The sequence below is a fragment of the Sciurus vulgaris genome (genome assembly GCF_902686455.1).
Source record: "Sciurus vulgaris genome assembly, chromosome: 1".
Classification (NCBI taxonomy): Eukaryota; Metazoa; Chordata; class Mammalia; order Rodentia; family Sciuridae; genus Sciurus; species Sciurus vulgaris.
Genome location: NC_136461.1, coordinates 77385705 through 77402545, shown reverse-complemented (window position 1 = coordinate 77402545; position 16841 = coordinate 77385705). Strand labels below are relative to the sequence as shown.

Below are 16841 nucleotides of genomic sequence, written 5' to 3'. Positions count from 1 at the left end.
AAAATTCTAACACTTCTCATACACTTTCTGATACAGTTATTAGTTAACAAGCCAGTTGATACTGTGGCCTTCTCTTATCCTTGGGCATCTGTACTCTCACCTAACATCATTTAATAATGTTACTGTATTTTGAAATCATGTTTCAAATTTGGAGCAATAAAAAAAGAGCAGGTGCTTTTAAGCCCAGAACATATTTGATAGATACTAGATAGCATCTAGGTAGCACCAAAGTTTGCTTTTCTCCTATATAATCCAGGATGTGGCACCCACAAGCTACAGGATGCTAGAAATAGTTTTTAATTGATTTGCTCTTTATTTCCTTAATTAGGTCAACAGGAGGTAGTTCTGTTTATTGCATTCCCATTATAAGGAAAGATTTTAAGTGAAAAAAAAAGTAGGTAAAATAATATTAATGTGATTATGTTATTAGATACCCTTTCAAGATAAGTAAAATTAAATTCATGTTCATGTATAAGGGCTGACTGACACCATGGTAACTAACAATTTTACTTCTAAGTTTTTTTTTTTTTCTGTCAGTTGGAGATTACTGTGGCACTTAATATTTTTAATTATTGCTTTGTAGATTCCTTACAATATGGAATCCTAATTTTTAATGACAAAGCGTGTAAAGTTTCTTGCCAATATTTGTTTGTTTGTGTTTTTTTTTTTCATCCTTATAACACTGGCTAGCCTCCCGTATAATGTTGAATGCAAGTCATGAAAGCAGATGTCTTTGCTCAATTCTTGATTTTAGGGGGAAAGCATTTGAAATTTCACTTTTAAGAATGATAGCTATAGGTTATTTTAAAATAAAAGATTTTTTGAGACTTACACAAGAGTCTTTACCAGAAAATAGATGTTGAAAATGTTAATGCATGATAGTTTCCTGTGTTTTCCAGGATGATATTCACTAGGAATAGTTTACAGGGGTATGCAGATGAATGTTTTTCTACTTTACCAGCTACAACTTTATTATGACAAGTATTGCTTGTGTTTCAGGTAGAAGTAATATAAAGTTGTGGGGCTGGGGATATAGCTCAGTTAGTAGAGTGCTTGCTTCACATGCACAAGGCCCTGGGTTCAATCCTTAGCACAACAACAAAAAAAGTAAGATAAAGTTGTAAGGAATATTTTAGTCTAGAAGGTAAGTCAGTTGAACAAAAAAAGATAAGAGCAAAAGTACAGAGGTATGCAACAAAATCAGTGTAGGATGTATACAAAAGATTTAGGGCACACATAATTTGATCTACCTTTATAGTGATTGATTTTTGAATGTTAAATCCACCTTGTATTTTTAGGATTAACCCCCTTCTCTCTGAAGTTTTCCTTATAGAAATGCTTTTGGTTAAGAATAAGATTTTTGTCAGATTTTATAAATTGGGCTTTTCAGGGATTTCCCCTCCCATTTCATGTAATTTATCGGGTGTATTGGGCCGACAGTTTTCACAATATTTCCTTGCTGTTCTTCTCGTGTCAGTAGGGTCTGCAATGACACGGCTCTTTCATTTCTGGTATTGGCAATTTGAGTTCCATTTTCCCTCTCTCTCTTCACCTCTTTATAGATTTTGCTAGGCTCATTAATCTTTTCAAAGAATCGACTTTTGGCTTTTTAATTTATTCTCTATCATTCATGAGTTTTTCATTTTATTGATTCTATTATTAATTCTGTTATTTTCTCTTATATTAGGGGAATTTCATCTAGTTTCTTGTGGTAGAAACTAGGATCATTGATACCAAATGTTTCTTTTCCAATATAAACACATCAAGCTCTATAAAACTACATCTATCTCCCATCTACCTATTATCTATTTACCTAGCAACCTATGACCTGCTTTACTATGTCTTATCACTCTTCCCAATATTTTTGATGCGATGTTTTTATCATTCAGCTTAAAATATTCTTAAATTTTCTTTGGCCGGAAAAGTATGTGTAAGTTTCTCATTTTATTTGCAAATCTTTCATACTTTTCTAGCTACCTTACTGATTTCTAATTCAATTCTACCGTGGTCAGAGAATACACTCCATCATATCAATAATAATGTTCTGTACCTTTTTTTTTTTTTTTTTGAGAAAAATTCAGTCTTCATCCATATCATTGTTGTATTAGTCAGTGTTCTCTAGAGGAACAGAATTGATAGGAAATATGATTATAAAAGGGGATTTATTAAATTGGCTTACACCACCAGGAGCTGGATGGTCCACAATGGCTGTCTGCAGCCTGGAGAGCTGAAAGAACTATCAGCTACGCAGTCCAAAAGGTGGAAAGTTCAGAACAAGAGGGATCAACAGTGCTACCCTGGTCTGAGACCAAGGCTTCTGGAGAATCACTGGCAGAGTCCACTTTGGAAGAGGAAAGAAGAGAGAGTCTGATGTCCTCAGACGATTGAAGCAGCAATCAAGAACCCATACAAGAAGAGTCGGGTTTGCATCTACATCTGCTTCCTTGTTCTTCCAACTTTTATTCCACCAACCTATTGAGCACTGCTGCCCATGCTTAGGGAGGGTCTCCACTTCAGTTCACTATACCACATACCAATCATTCCTAGACATGCCCACACTGACACACCCAGAAGCCTCTTAATCATTGGCATCTCTTAATCAATCAAGTTGACAATTCAAATTAACCATAATAGTAGTCTCATATGTATTTTTATTTTCTTGAACTTTTTATAGCTTTCTCTGCCTCTCTGGTTTCCAGCAGTTAGACTATGGTGATACATCGAGGGATGGTTTTGTTGTATTGAACCTGCTTGTAATTATGATGTGCTTCTTGGATCAATAAGCTTATTTTTCACCAAATCTGGGAAATTTGTTTGTTCAGATTTTTTTTTTTTTCTTTCTGTTATCCTTTTCCATTTTTTTCCTCTCTCTTTTCCTTCTTGGGTATTGTTAATTGATGTTGTCCTACTGGTCATTGTGGCTCTGTTCAATATTTTTCAGTCCTCTTTCTAGTCTGCAGATGGTATAATTTCCACTGATGTACATTTAAGTTCTCTGTTCCTTATTTGCTGTCTCCAATTTGGCATTTAGTCCATTCAGTGGATTTTTCATCCTACATTTTCTATTTTGCTGCTTTTTTTTTTTTTTTAAACAAATGGGGTACAACTTGTTTCTCTGTTTGTATTTTGCTGCTTTTTATAGTTTCCATTTCTTTTGCAAGGGTCTTCATCTATTAATTCATTATGACTGTATTTATTTTTCATATTACCATAATAGCAGTTTAAAAATAATAATCAGTTAATTTTAACATTTAGCTCATCTTAGAGTTAATTTCTATTGTTTAGTCTTTGTCTTGATTATGGGTTAGATTTTCCTGATGATTGATTTTTTTTTTTTTTTTTTTTTTTTTTTTTTTTTGGGTGGTGGGGATCAAACCCAGAGCCTTGTGCTTGCAAGGCAAGCACTCTACCGACTGAGCTATCTCCCCAGGCCCCTGCTAATTGATTTTTACTGAATATTCTGGATGATAATGATGGAAGCTCTGAAGTCAGTGTCTTTCCTCTGAAAAGTACTAATTTTCAGTTTTGGCAAGCCACAGCATGGCTACAGTCTAACTCTGAACATGTCTCCCCTAAGGTGTGTGGCAGCTGAAGCCTACAGTCTGGTCTTCCAGACCTCTAGCTGTAGTTATCAATTTGGCTCCAGGGACTCTCACCTCTCAAGAGCACTTCTGAGGTCAGGCAAAGTTCTGCAAGGAGTTTAAAATGCTGATTTGAGGGCTTTCCCTTTCATGTGATTCCTTTTTTCCCAGAATTTCCCCTTTACTTTTCAGCCACTGTGGTAGGCTCAACCTCTGCCTTCTGCTTTTTCAAGTCAGTATGACTACAGCATTTGGTTTGAGATTTCACAGCTCTGGGCCATAGGAACTGAGTAAATGTTTCAGGAGAAAATTCATGATTCAAATCTCATTCATTGCAGTTCCTGTTTCTCAGGGATCAGTTCCCTTCCAGTTCCTACTTGCTTTTCATTGCTTTCCTGTGCCTTCACAGAGTTGGGTTTCATAGTTTGTTCAGAGTTTATAACTTTATCTGCTCAAGAGTTAACTGACATTGCTGGTGGGACTGTAAAATGGTTCAATCAATATGGAAAGCAGTATGGAGATTCCTTAAAAAACTTGCAATGGAACCACCATTTGACCCAGTTATCCCACTCCTCAGTTTATACCCAAAGGACTTAAAATCAGCATGCTACAGTGACACAGTCACATCAATGTTTATAGCAGCTCTGTTCACAATAGCTAAATTATGGTACCAACCTAGGTGCCCTTCAACAGATAAACGGATAAAAAAAATGTGGTACATATATACAATGGAATATTACTCAGTCTTAAAGAAAAATGAAATGATGGCATTTGTTGGTAAATGGATGGAACTAAAGAATACCATGCTGAATGAAATAAGTCAATCCCAAAAAACCAGAGGCCAAATGGTTTCTCTGATAAATGGATGATGATCCATAGTGGGGTTGAGGGATAGGGAAGAATGAAGGCACTTTGGATTTTGGAGAGGGGAGTAAAGGGAGGGGGAATGGGGATGGGAAGGACAGTAGAATGAAACATACATTATTACTCTATATACATGTGTGATTACACTACTGGTATGACTCAGCACCATGTCGATCCAGAGGAATGAGAAGTTGTGCTCCATTTATGTACAATGTGTCAAAATGCATTCTGCTGTCATGTACATTACAACAAATTAAACAAAATTTTAAAAGTTAATTGATAGAAGTTACTCTTCCACTAATATTTATTTTTTGAAAGGTATTTGATAAACTCCCCTTTTTCTTCTTAGATTATTTCTAACCCTTAATTTAGCAGGTTATTTCAGTGAATTTATAAGGTATCTTTTTTAAAAGTTGTAAAAACCAAAAACTTCTAATTTATGCACCTTTGATTCTTTTTTTATGTCTACGACGACTACTTTAAAATTTGAATCTCTGTTTTGTATATTATCAAATGACACTATGTAAATCAGAAATTTCAATTTTAGGAATTGAGGAATTACATTTCTCACAATGCTACCCACATGACCTAATTCTTTAGAATTCTGGAATTTATAAAATTTCCAATATTATATTGCCACAAAAGACAACACCCTTCCCAGTGCTATGTTGGACACCTTAATCCCAGCAACTCAGTGAGGTGCTAAGCAACTTAGCAAAACCCTATCTCAAAATAAAAAGGGCTGGTACCAAATTAAAAAAAAAAGGAAAGAAAGAAAAGAAAACATCCCATATAATAGAAAAATCTCTGACCATGAATTAGTAAACATAAAGATAATCCTTTTCATAAAAGGCCAATTTAGAGAAACACAATTAGTTTTTGTTAAAGATCATTTAGATAAACTTTATTTTAACTACTACAGGCAAAACATACCTATCTGTAGATAACTCTATTATTATGGAATCTAGAAAATATGACTCAGAAGTTTGTCTCACCTACAAAACCATGCAGAATGGCAGAAATTACTATGCACATTGAGACCTTTTACGGTTCCTAGTAATGTAGCTATTTGCATAGGTTCACTAAGAATCTATCCTCCTTCCTAATTGTATATCACTGAATAAAGCTAATGTGTAGTGTGTTGTGCCCAAAGTGTCACATTTAGAGATGTATTTAGTTTGGCATGACAGTCCCGCTCTTAAGGTATTACTGATACAAATTACAAATGATAATACCTACAAAATTCTTCCTGGATGACTTACTCGATGATCTTCAGAATCTCTACTTTTTAGGAAGTAAAGACTGTAACTTCCTACAGGACAAGAATCTTAAGGGGAAAAGAGGGCCCTCAAGAAAATAGGGATGCCACAGTGAAAAATACTATAGACAAAATCTGATAGAGATAAATCAGATACTTCTTGGATTCTGGTCTTGGAGTAGATAAGCTGAGAAGATAGTAAAATGTATTTCTAGCTTGAAAGAAGCAATAAAAATTAGACTCTAGAGTCTTGGCAAAGAAGCTAACTCCTTTACCTTTGTAGTTGTTCAGTACCACACAGCAGTGAACTTGACAACACGAGATAGCTTAAATGGTTTGATAAGCACCTCTTGCAATACTTTTCAAAGTTAAACATGCTAAATAGGACAGAACATATAAAACATTGAAGTCCATGTCCATACATTATATGAAATAGATAATCCTAAAGTGTGTTAGACTATGCTTTGAAAAAAAATCTTGCTTAGCAGGGGGCAGTGGTGTATGCCTATAATTCCAGAGGCTCAGGAGGCTGAAGCAGAAGGATCGAGAGTTCAAAGCCAGCCTTGGAAACTTAGTGAGGCCCTAAGCAACTCAGAGTGACCCTGTCTCTAAATAAAATATAAAAAGGACTGGGGATGTGGCTCAGTGGTTGAGTGCCCCTGCCCTGGGTTCAATCCCTGATGTAAAAAAAAACAAAAACAAAAACAAAAACTTCCCTGATGTAGAAAACCAGAACAAAAATTCACATGACTCTGAAATGTATAATACAAATAACAAAATCCGAAAAGTGTATTAGTAGGTTACAAATTTAATCACCTTAACATAAAAAAAGAACTTTCCTTGACCTTGACAGATTTGTAAAGACTGTCTAAATTGAGTGACTTAAAAAAAAAAGTCTCACACTTGATCAGGGATAGAATCTACCTGTCAGGTAGAATTCAGTTTCCTGTAAAGAAATTAACATTCCTGATAAGATGCTTAAGCAGATATAAAATTAACTTTAATTAGCAATATTTGTTCTTGGAAATCAGTTACCTAGCCATCTAGTTAAATGTTAGCTGTCAGTCAAGAGTCAAGTAAAGACCCTGAACCCCCATTTTAAAATCTAGTCTAATCATCTAATTTTTAAAAATCAAATGTCCCTAAGAATAGTTTTTGGATGAACCTCTTAGTACTCTTCAAAGACATAAATAAAACTTTGCTTATAAATTTGTCCAAAAATTTTTTTTCTAACAGTTTACTAGTTATTCAGCACCATCCTCTTTTACCCTAATAGCACATAGTCATTCTCCATCATATATTCCATTCATTTATTCATTCAGAAAATATATTCTGATCCTTTGCAGTACATTATGCATTATTTTAAACACTACAATGAACATAATAATATGAACATCAAGTACATTTGGATGGTATGTTTGCCTGTTTATTCTTCTTCAAGATACCGCCCTGTACTTATCTTCAATTTAATTTGTTTGTTTTTTACTATTTCCTTTCATCTTATTAATTTTGCCAAGCTTACTTCAAATCCTTGCTTTAATACCAGTGCACTGTGTCCAACAGGGAGTCACTTACATAAACATCAGATATTTATTTTATTTTGCCATCCAAAACCCTAGATAGAATGTTGAAAGACACAACTCAGATCCACACCCCCCCTCCCCCATCTAGAGTTACTCACTCCTCAACTGATAACCACTTTTGGTTACAATGATCCACACAGCTGTGCATTAGCTGGAAAGGCATGTGTGCTGGACAGTGTTTCTTAACTTTACTGATAGGCACATTGTTCTAGATCTTGCTAATGTCAGGGGAGAAAATATAAATTAGCTTGACAATGTTTTCTTAATGAAGTCATTCTTTAAGTCTTCAAAAACATCAAGGTATAATTGACTAAATAATTATTTTCTCACATGTTAAATTTGTAAAAAAAAAAAAGGAGATATTTAAACATGTTTTTAATTTTCATAAACCTCTAAGATATTTGAAAAAGACTACTGAATGATTTTTATGGATTTTGACAAGTTCTTAAAATCAACAGAAGGCATTCACAGGACCCAGAGTTTTCATATATTTAGCCACTTTTACAGAATTTACTCAGATCTCCTGAGTAAATTTTTGAGTTTTGCTAAACTTTTCTTTTCTGAACCTGTATTTCAACTCATCTATCAACTGTCATTCCGTTCTACACTTCAGTCCTCAGAATCACTGAATTTACGTTTTTATATGTTAATTTATAATTATTTATATGCTTTCTCCTAATTTCCAATCACAAGTAGAAATATTTACATATACATTTTAGTGTCTCTATTAAGAAACATGATTTCATACCAAATTTCATTACTAGAACTTAAAATAGCAGAGAAGGAAATGAACATGCTCTAAGATAGTAGGTAAGAAATGTTACTATAAAATATACCACTAAAGCTGGGTGTGGTGGTACACACCTATAATCCCAGCAGTTTGGGAGGCTAAGGCAGGAAGATTGAAAGTTCAAAGCCAGTCTCAGCAACTTAGCAAGGCCCTGAGCAACCTAGGGAGACCCTGTCTCTAAATAAAATACAAAAAAAAAGGGCTGTGGCTTGGTGGTTAAGCACCTCAGGGGTTCAATTCCTCAGCTAAGTCCCACGCACTACGGGAGTGCTGCAGCCAGGGTGGTGCACAACACAGATAAGGCTTCAGCCCTCATGGAAGTCTCACTGTGCTCCAAATATCAAACACAGAGAAAAACCATAAAAAACAAGTATGTTTCTAAACGTTTGAGAGTAAAGATAAAGGAGAAGATAATATGGTTAAAATAAAAGCTGAAAAGATGAGGGATGAGTAGTTTTGGGGGTAAGGAGCATGCTAGGGCATGACAGGATCCAGATGCTGAAAATAGCCAACATTTAAAAAGATAAGCTAGCTCTTCTAGAAACTCCCAACATTAGCCATCAGAAGGCCAGGCTTATGCTCCCTAGGGAACCTGTGCAAGGAACCAGATACAAGAAGCCAAGAACAACTTCAAGGGCCACACCCTCCCCAAATATCTACTTGTTGTGAACGGAAATCTTTTTTTTTTTTTTTCAGTGCTGGAGATTGAAAACAGGACCTTGCATGTGCTAGGCAGACACTCTACCACAAAGCCACACCTCTAGCCCTCAGTCTTTTCCATTGGTAACAATGTTTCAAAATTATAAACATGTGGTTTAAGGTGTAAGTTCTCTGATACAGACAGACTAATTTATGCTCATGTACAACTGAGCACTCACAAGAATAATGGCTAACATTAGAGCATTCTCAGGATAGAAAAAAAATACAGGAAGTTAACTATGTGAAGTTTCGGGAGGGCTACTTGTAATGTACAAAGCTGATCTTCCCACCCTTTCTGTTGCAGCCATTTTGCCCGCCTCCCAACCACTTGTCAATCTGTGAACATCCTAGCTAGCTATTGGTTCATCAGTCAGCTTGCAAGTGTCCTTCTCTGATACTGGTCCCCTGTTAGCCTGGCGGAATTCGATTGCTTTACTGTAGCTACCCCGCCATCTTTTCTCATTCTTCTGTCTGTCCTCCTCACTTTTCTCTATCCTCCTGGCTTTCCACTCTCTCTAGCGTGTGCCCTTTCTTTTCCTTTCTATTTTCCTCTCATTTTCTCTCTTATCCTGCAGGGAGACACTCTGCTTAATAAACTCCCTTACGTGATTTCCCGGGTCCGGCTTGGTTTCTGTGGGATCCCTTACATTGGTGCCGTGACTTGGGATGGGATCTTCCACTGTCTCTTAAGTGAGTGGAACCCCATCTAAGCCCCAGTGCCCCCCGGACACAGCCCCACCTTCCATTCTGCCTGGACGCTCCACTCTGCATTCATCACCGGACTTCAGATTGGTGAGTCCTCTACGCCGTTCCCCTAGGAACCTCGAGGCGGCTGGGGGGTGGGGGTACCCCCAACCACAACTTTTATAGTTATGGCAGGCCCCTATAGTCGGTCTTATCTGCCAGGTGGATTCCTGATTTTATGGTGGAGATTCTCCCTCAGGGTTGAGGCTCATCTTGCGCTCGCATACTCACACTCCAAAACCCTGATATCAGGTCCTCAACTCTTCTCGGCTTTTGCCTGGCCCCACATTGATGTTTGTGTGACGACACCATCTAAGTGCTGCCTTCTCGTCTCCAGTCGACTACTCTGTGGCCTCAGGACGCCCTGGCCACAGACTCGGCTGTATCAGCCTCCACCATGGAATCTGGGTCCTCCAATCTGGCAGATTCAACCCTGGGAACCCTTCGCCCGACCCCCAACTTAAAGCCAACAAAATCCATTTGTGTAATGGCACACAGCTTCCGTGAGTGAGTGGGCAGATGGAAAGGGATTCCTTATCTTCAAGTCTCTTCTTTCTTGCTTCTTGGCTCTTCCTGCAGGCTCAAGTGCCTCCATACCCCGCTTCTCCATCTTCCCCTGCTTCCCCATGTAATATAAGAGCCCCATTCCCCACAAGTAGTGGGAGATAATTATTTGACAATTTTCTGCATCCAAACCTAAATTAATTACTAACCAGGAAAAAGGGTTAAAAGGACCTAAGCATCAAGTTTCTGCTAGAACATTTTAGCCCCTTTCAGATCCAGATCTCAGTCAAGGCTTACACTGAAATGTAAATGGAGGAAGGCGCAGTGGGAGGCCAGTCTCAAACCCAAGGGAAAAAAAGTATCCATTTTAAATTTCTCTTGGGCTACAACTCAGAATACTTTTCTCCCTTTCACCTTTTCTCTCCTTCTCATTTTCTTATGCTTTAATTAATGACCATTATCATTTTTCTTCTAGGACTTTTGTTTTTCTTAAATGCTATATTTTTGAGCTCACAATTTTGATCCTACATACCTAGGTTAATGATTTTTGATCAGTTCTTTTTATCCAACTCGAGTTATTTTTGAACATCTGTTACATTGCAATGGAGATAAATATTACAAGGCCTTTACTTTTGTGTTAAATATAAGTGTGCATAAAAATTAAAAATTTAAAAATGGATCCAAATATTTTTAATTCACGTGATTTAAAGAGGTTCAATTGAAATTGGGTAAACTAATAGAAGTAAAATGTCTTTAAAATTAACTCACAAGTCTCTAGGTGGTCATACTAATAAAATGTTGATGTTTATAAAATGTTTAACATCAATTTTTCTAGGACATTTCTTCAATAGGAAAGAGACAGCAAATACTGTTTACACTTGTCTGACATCTTGTTTTTTTACACTTGTCTGATATCTTTTTTTTTTTAAATAAGATGAGTGAATTAGAGTTGACATGTATGGGATTACTCAAACATGTTTGTTAGAGACATCTAATTAATTTACAAAGTTATTCCATGGAGCAACATACTTAAAAACATTATTTTTTGTATATTAAATGTGTTCATATTTTCCAAGTATACAAGCCTTTAAAGCAGAAAATTTATCAAGCTGCTATTCTCCAAATTAAACTTATCTGTAATGGTAAACCTATCATTTAATGTTCTATTATAGGACCTGTCATCAATAGGGTATATGTAAAATTTGTTAAATGTATTTCTAAAAGTTATTGAAAGACTGATTTATTTAAAGGTTAAACATGAAAGCATTTTGCCACTTTGCCACACAAAAGGAAACTTAAAAGCTCTCTCAGCCTTTCTTTAATTCATGTTTTAGATATAATGTTACATTGTGTTAACTAATGTTCATATAGACTCAGGAGTCAATATATGTAAACTTCTTAAAATAACATTTAAGAAAGAGTGTAATGCGCAGTAGCAAAAATGGGACAACAGTGACTGAGATTGGAGTCTCTGATGACCTCATGGCTGTGGCATGCCTTGTGCCTGGGAGTGCTCCTGTGCAGGGGCACAAGATGCCTAACTGCTGTGGCAGTACCCTCCCTGGGGAGGCTCTGTACAGGAGTCCTATCAGCTCTGACATTGATCTCAGGCACACAGCTCTTGGGCAGGAAGGAATTCTTTTGCTAGATAACAAGTGTTTCATCAGCTCCCTTCTCTGGTTCCTGCCCACCTAACAGTAACTTTGAACAGTGGACTTCCTTAAGAGCTACACAGAGCTCCTAACATTGCACTTTGCAGCTCTGAAAAAAGTTACGTTAATGTCCTAGTCTCTGTAACTTTCCTGAAAACAAAGAATAATGCTTACATACATATATAAAGATTGCTGACATAACTCTTTAGATCTGCGTTTCCATCAGAGAACAGAGTTCCATCTGATCTTGGCTTAATCTTCAAAATCTGTTTTTATAAACCTTTATTTTTTAACATTCCTTTGTCCCTCACTAAACTTGAGAATTTGGTCATGCTGGTCATGGCAAAAGAGGAAGCCCCCCCTTACCTGAGATAAAGCTCTGCCTCACAACCCTGCTGCACGTTAGAATGGCTCCAAAATAAGCCAGACTTTAACTCATTTAAAGTTGTGTTCAAAAGTTTGATGTTTGTTGTAAAGATTACTGTGATCTCAACCAGGGGATATAATGAATAACTCAGCCAAAATTCAAGATAGCTATTGCACAAACTGAATATTTTACTGTTGGTGATTACATTTTTTATTTCCTTGTAAACTCTAACTGTTGCCTGATATTTTGCAGAAGTACGCCATAGATTGACTTGAAAAGCATCACCTATAGGACAGATAGTGTAGACCCCAATTAGATAAAAAGGGGTAAATAACTGTAAAGTTATAGACATTGAAGCTAAAGCCCAGTACTCTTACTTTATGACTGGTGAGACTGACTTGCTTGATGGTTAAGATCAAAGTTAGAGATTGAGATTAAATACAGAGGTCAAGAAAAGTCCATATTTGGGTCTTGCCCTCAAAGTCAGCCTGAACCCAAGGAACAAGAGGACTTTTCTAAGGAGCTTTGCAACTCTGGGTCACACAACCTCCTGATCAAGGAGATTGATGAGGCCACTAGAGGAAAAGCCACTCAGTGCACCTGCTGCAGAGGAGGGTCAAGGAAAAAGGGAGACATCCCTGGTGCTTTCAAGGGAAGCCACCTCATCGAGGAGACCCTGCCTAACCAAGGCACTAATGGAGCTAAGAAGCTGCTCTTAAGTTCTCTATGAGTGACCCCCTGTAGGAACTCAGCTGACTCTTTAACAAACAGAAACAGGTCACTTTGACCAACTAGATCTTAAACACCTAGCAAAACAGTTAAAACCAAAATATAGCCATTCTTGGGCATTTAAAAGAAATAATACTTATATGTAACTTAAGATGTACACTTGTGTTATCCCACTAGAATAAAGACTAAAAGCTACAAAAGAGATTCTTAGGCAAATGTGCCTGATAACTATCAAGAGAAACTGCCAGAGTCAGAAGTTTTAGTCAGTTTAAAACCTACAGACACAGGTAGGCTTAATCTATGTTTGCTAGTAACAGAAGTATAGAGATCTCTACTAAATGTTGTGTTTACATTCCTGATAACCTGGACAATGTTAAAGTTCCCAAATAAAGGCCTCGTCCTCTCCAGCCTTTGCTAGGCCTTGTTATGGGAACAACTTCTCAGTTCTTCCACCCCTGGTGAGGAATTATTGACTTCTGTCATCTTTATGATATGCATTGGCATGTTCCAGATTCTGCAACATTTATATTGTATCAATCTCATTTCAGTACTCATGTCTTTTTGTTCTTCTCTCATAGACGCACCCATCCCCAGATGCCTTTACAACCTGCTCTTCCCCAACCGGACTTCTACCTTGGACCCCTCAATTGACCCGATTTCTAAAAAGGGAACTCCAAACTGCTTGCCCCACGCTGTCCCCTTCCAGCTCGAAGAAGCCAGATCAGTCATCACCCCCTTCCCTACAGCAGTGAAGGAGTTCCTAAAATTAGAGGGGTGAATGAAGTCAGAATTGGGGACAGGCAGTTAATGTAGAAATAGGGATCAGTCAAATCGAGGAAATGAAGTCCATGAAAACCATCTGCCTCTGGAAGTCTGGAAGGAGAATGGACTTTTTACATCTCACCTGCAAAACCAGCCCCAGTCACTTAGGCAGGAAGGAGAGAGAAAGCTTCGGAAAGAACTGGAAAGCAAAAGATTTTCTTATAAAAACAGAAACAGGGGAATGTAATGTACAAAGCTGCTCCCCTGCCCTTTCTGTTGCAGCCATTTTCCCCGCCTCTCAACCACTTGTCAATCTGTGAACATCTTAGCTAGCTATTGGTTCATCAGTCAGCTTGCAAGTGTCCTTCTCTGATACTGGTCCCCTGTTAGCCTGGTGGAATTCGATTGCTTTACTGTAGCTACCCCGCCATCTTTTCTCATTCTTCTGTCTCTCCTCCTCACTTTTTCTATCCTCCTGGCTTTCACACTCTTTCTTGCGTGCACCCTTTCTCTTTCCTTTCTCTTTTCCCCTCATTTTCTCTCTTACCCTGCAGGGGGACACTCTGTTTGCTTAATAAACTCCCTTACGTGATTTCCCGTGTCCAGTGTGGTTTCCGTGGGATTCCTTACACTACTCATCTAGATAACAAGAGTTCAGGTAGAGGTGGCTCTGGGAGATAACTTTAGGAATTTAAGCATTTTACCAATGTGAAATTGGAACAAGAAGGTGTCTTACATTTTTCACCTGTAAATTTCAGTTTAAGATAAATTGTGTTTAGTTTACAGAAGGAAAACCAAGGACAACCAAAATTGCAGAGGATTTGTAAATTAATGTACTATATGCATTCATTCAAAACATATTGATAGTGACTATTCACATTTTTTTAGCTGCATGTGGCTCTTATTATTTCTGAACCATATGACACCCATTGGCTAGGGGGGGAAGACACAGGACAAAAATATCTTAACTAATGTTTGTGGTGCATAAGAGGATTACAGTCCATGAAAGTCCATGAACAGATACGTAGTATTGTATATCCATGGTATTACAAATTCTCTTAAAAAGGCTTATGCACTGAGGATGATCATGAGAAGCAGGTTGAGAAACATTTCCCTATACTCCAGCATGTTCTCTTTTGTATTGCAGACCCCTGAGCAAAAATGTTTGGTTTAGACAAACTAACTTTCTTCCTTGTTCTACCTATACAACCTTCTCTGGCACGGGAATAGGTTTGGTTCTTCCAAGTCTTTAGAAAGTTTCTTTAAAGAACGTATACCTCTCCCAAACTTCCTTGATGCAAAATACTTTGGTCATCTGAAACATTTGACATGTAATTTTCAGTTATGTCCCTAAGTTTTAAAATAGCTTTGGTTATGACAGATTTTTGAGTTTTGCTAAACTTTTCTTTTCTGAACCCATATTTCAATTCATCTGTCAACTGTCATTCAGTTCTACACTTCAGTCCACAGAATCACATTTTCAAAAGGATATCCATCCAGGGGTGGTGGGGTATAGCTCAGTGGTACACCATGTGCTCAGGATGTGCAAGGCCCTGGGTTCTATCCCCAGCACCAAAAACAAAACCAAACAAAGCAAACCAAATAATAACAACAAAAAACAAAACAAAACAGTGCAATACCACAAAATATTCCTACATTTGCTCCTAAAACTTATGACAGTATATGACCCTTCTAAGTAGATAGCTGTTTTTGTTGTTTTCATATTTTAAAACAGCATAGTCATTCTCTACTTTTTAATAATCAGGACATTCTCAATATATTTCTGCAAACTACCTGTTTTAGATGAAGCTCTGAGATTACGCTCTTGCCCTTCTATGCTAGCCAAGAGAGCAAGGGGGAGTATACTCCTGTGCTAGATGTGCAAGGCTACATTAGTTTGTTTCCTTTCTTCTCTGCCTGATGCATCTCTTTCCTATTTTAATTGTATAGGAATGGTCAATATCTAACAGGTCTTGATCATACACTATTTTGGTCATGCTTCATTTACCTCTTCCTTTTTATTTATCCCGGCCCTAGTTGGGGTGAGACTGTCTGGATCTTCCTTCCACTTTTGCTAATTCTCTCGTGAAGGTCATATCTGGTTGTACCCTCCACACTGGGCCACAATTAGTCCTACTTCCAACCAAACTGGTTTGAAACCTTCCTAGTTCATCATCTCAAGCTTCCTTCCTCTCAGGTAAATCCGGTTCCTAATTAAAGAAATCCACCTGTACCATTACCCCTCTAAAATGACAAACTACTCAAAAACGGAAGGGCTCAATATATTCACAACCTAATAAAGTTTTTTATATCACCCTGGGAGCAATTTATTAATGAAATTTAGCTATCTCATGTGGCAACTAGTGGCCTAGACTTTAAGAAGTATGGCCTCCCGGGAAATGTGACATCAGTTAAATAAGTGGAGAAGGCGAGGAGGAACAAACCTCAAAATAATAAGGAAGGTGCCACTAACAATTATGTAAAAGAAACAAAAAATTGAGGTGTGTTTCCTAATTACTGTAAGGATCTCCTCAAAACATATTACTTGTTTTTCATTCGGTAAATAGAAATCATTGAATGTAATCCTATGTAAAGAATAGGATAATCTCAAAGAATTTACAGTTTTCCACAGTATACTTCCTGGGAAAATAACTTGAAAAAATATTTTTAGAAAGCATGAGGGTATGTGTTGTCTGAATTAGAAATGTACTGACAAAGGATTCAGAGGGATGCATTGGGCTCAGGAAGGAGGTGGTATTTAGGCTGGGTTTTGAAGATGCAGAATTTCAGTTGGCAGGGGCGTGGTCAAGGGTGAGGTGTGAGGGGGGTAGATACTGCGATTGTCTGGTGCCCTGAGTGATAAGCAAGGCTGAGACTCTGGAGAGGCAGAAAACAGAAGTATGGTTGCCAAAACATACAGATTCCTGTCACTGAAATACTGCTAGTAAATTGTAAAAAAAATATGCAATGTAGGGTAAAGGAAAAACTACAAAAGGCAACTATACATGTTTCTAATTCAAGATGACAAAAAAGGATGTGATTCAAAAGTTAAAGATACTAAAATCTGATACAGACTTCAGTATAACCATAAAAGAATGAATCACTTATAGCATGGACTAATCACTATATGCATTTCAAATATACATCAAATGGATATAGGAGAAATTTCAATCAGATGCTAATCCTTACTGAATAACTACTAGGTGCCAGGAGCTGTGCTTTGGATGTGTTATTACACTGAATCCACACAACCACCAGCTATGTAGGTTTTATTAACTCTATTACACATCAGGAAAGGAAACCAGGGC

The 16841-nt window shown here is 37.3% G+C and overlaps 1 protein-coding gene and 1 long non-coding RNA gene across 2 annotated transcripts in view; one reads left to right on the top strand and one right to left on the bottom strand.

Annotated features, from left to right (window-relative positions):
- Positions 1 to 16841, bottom strand: part of LRRC8C (leucine rich repeat containing 8 VRAC subunit C) — a 102124-nt gene that overhangs the window by 81884 nt on the left and 3399 nt on the right. The gene's annotated exons all lie outside the window — the stretch shown is intronic.
- LOC306668290 lies at positions 3440 to 15162 on the top strand. Its single transcript, XR_013765814.1, has 2 exons — positions 3440 to 11212; positions 13350 to 15162. It is a non-coding gene; the product is annotated as an uncharacterized lncRNA (long non-coding RNA).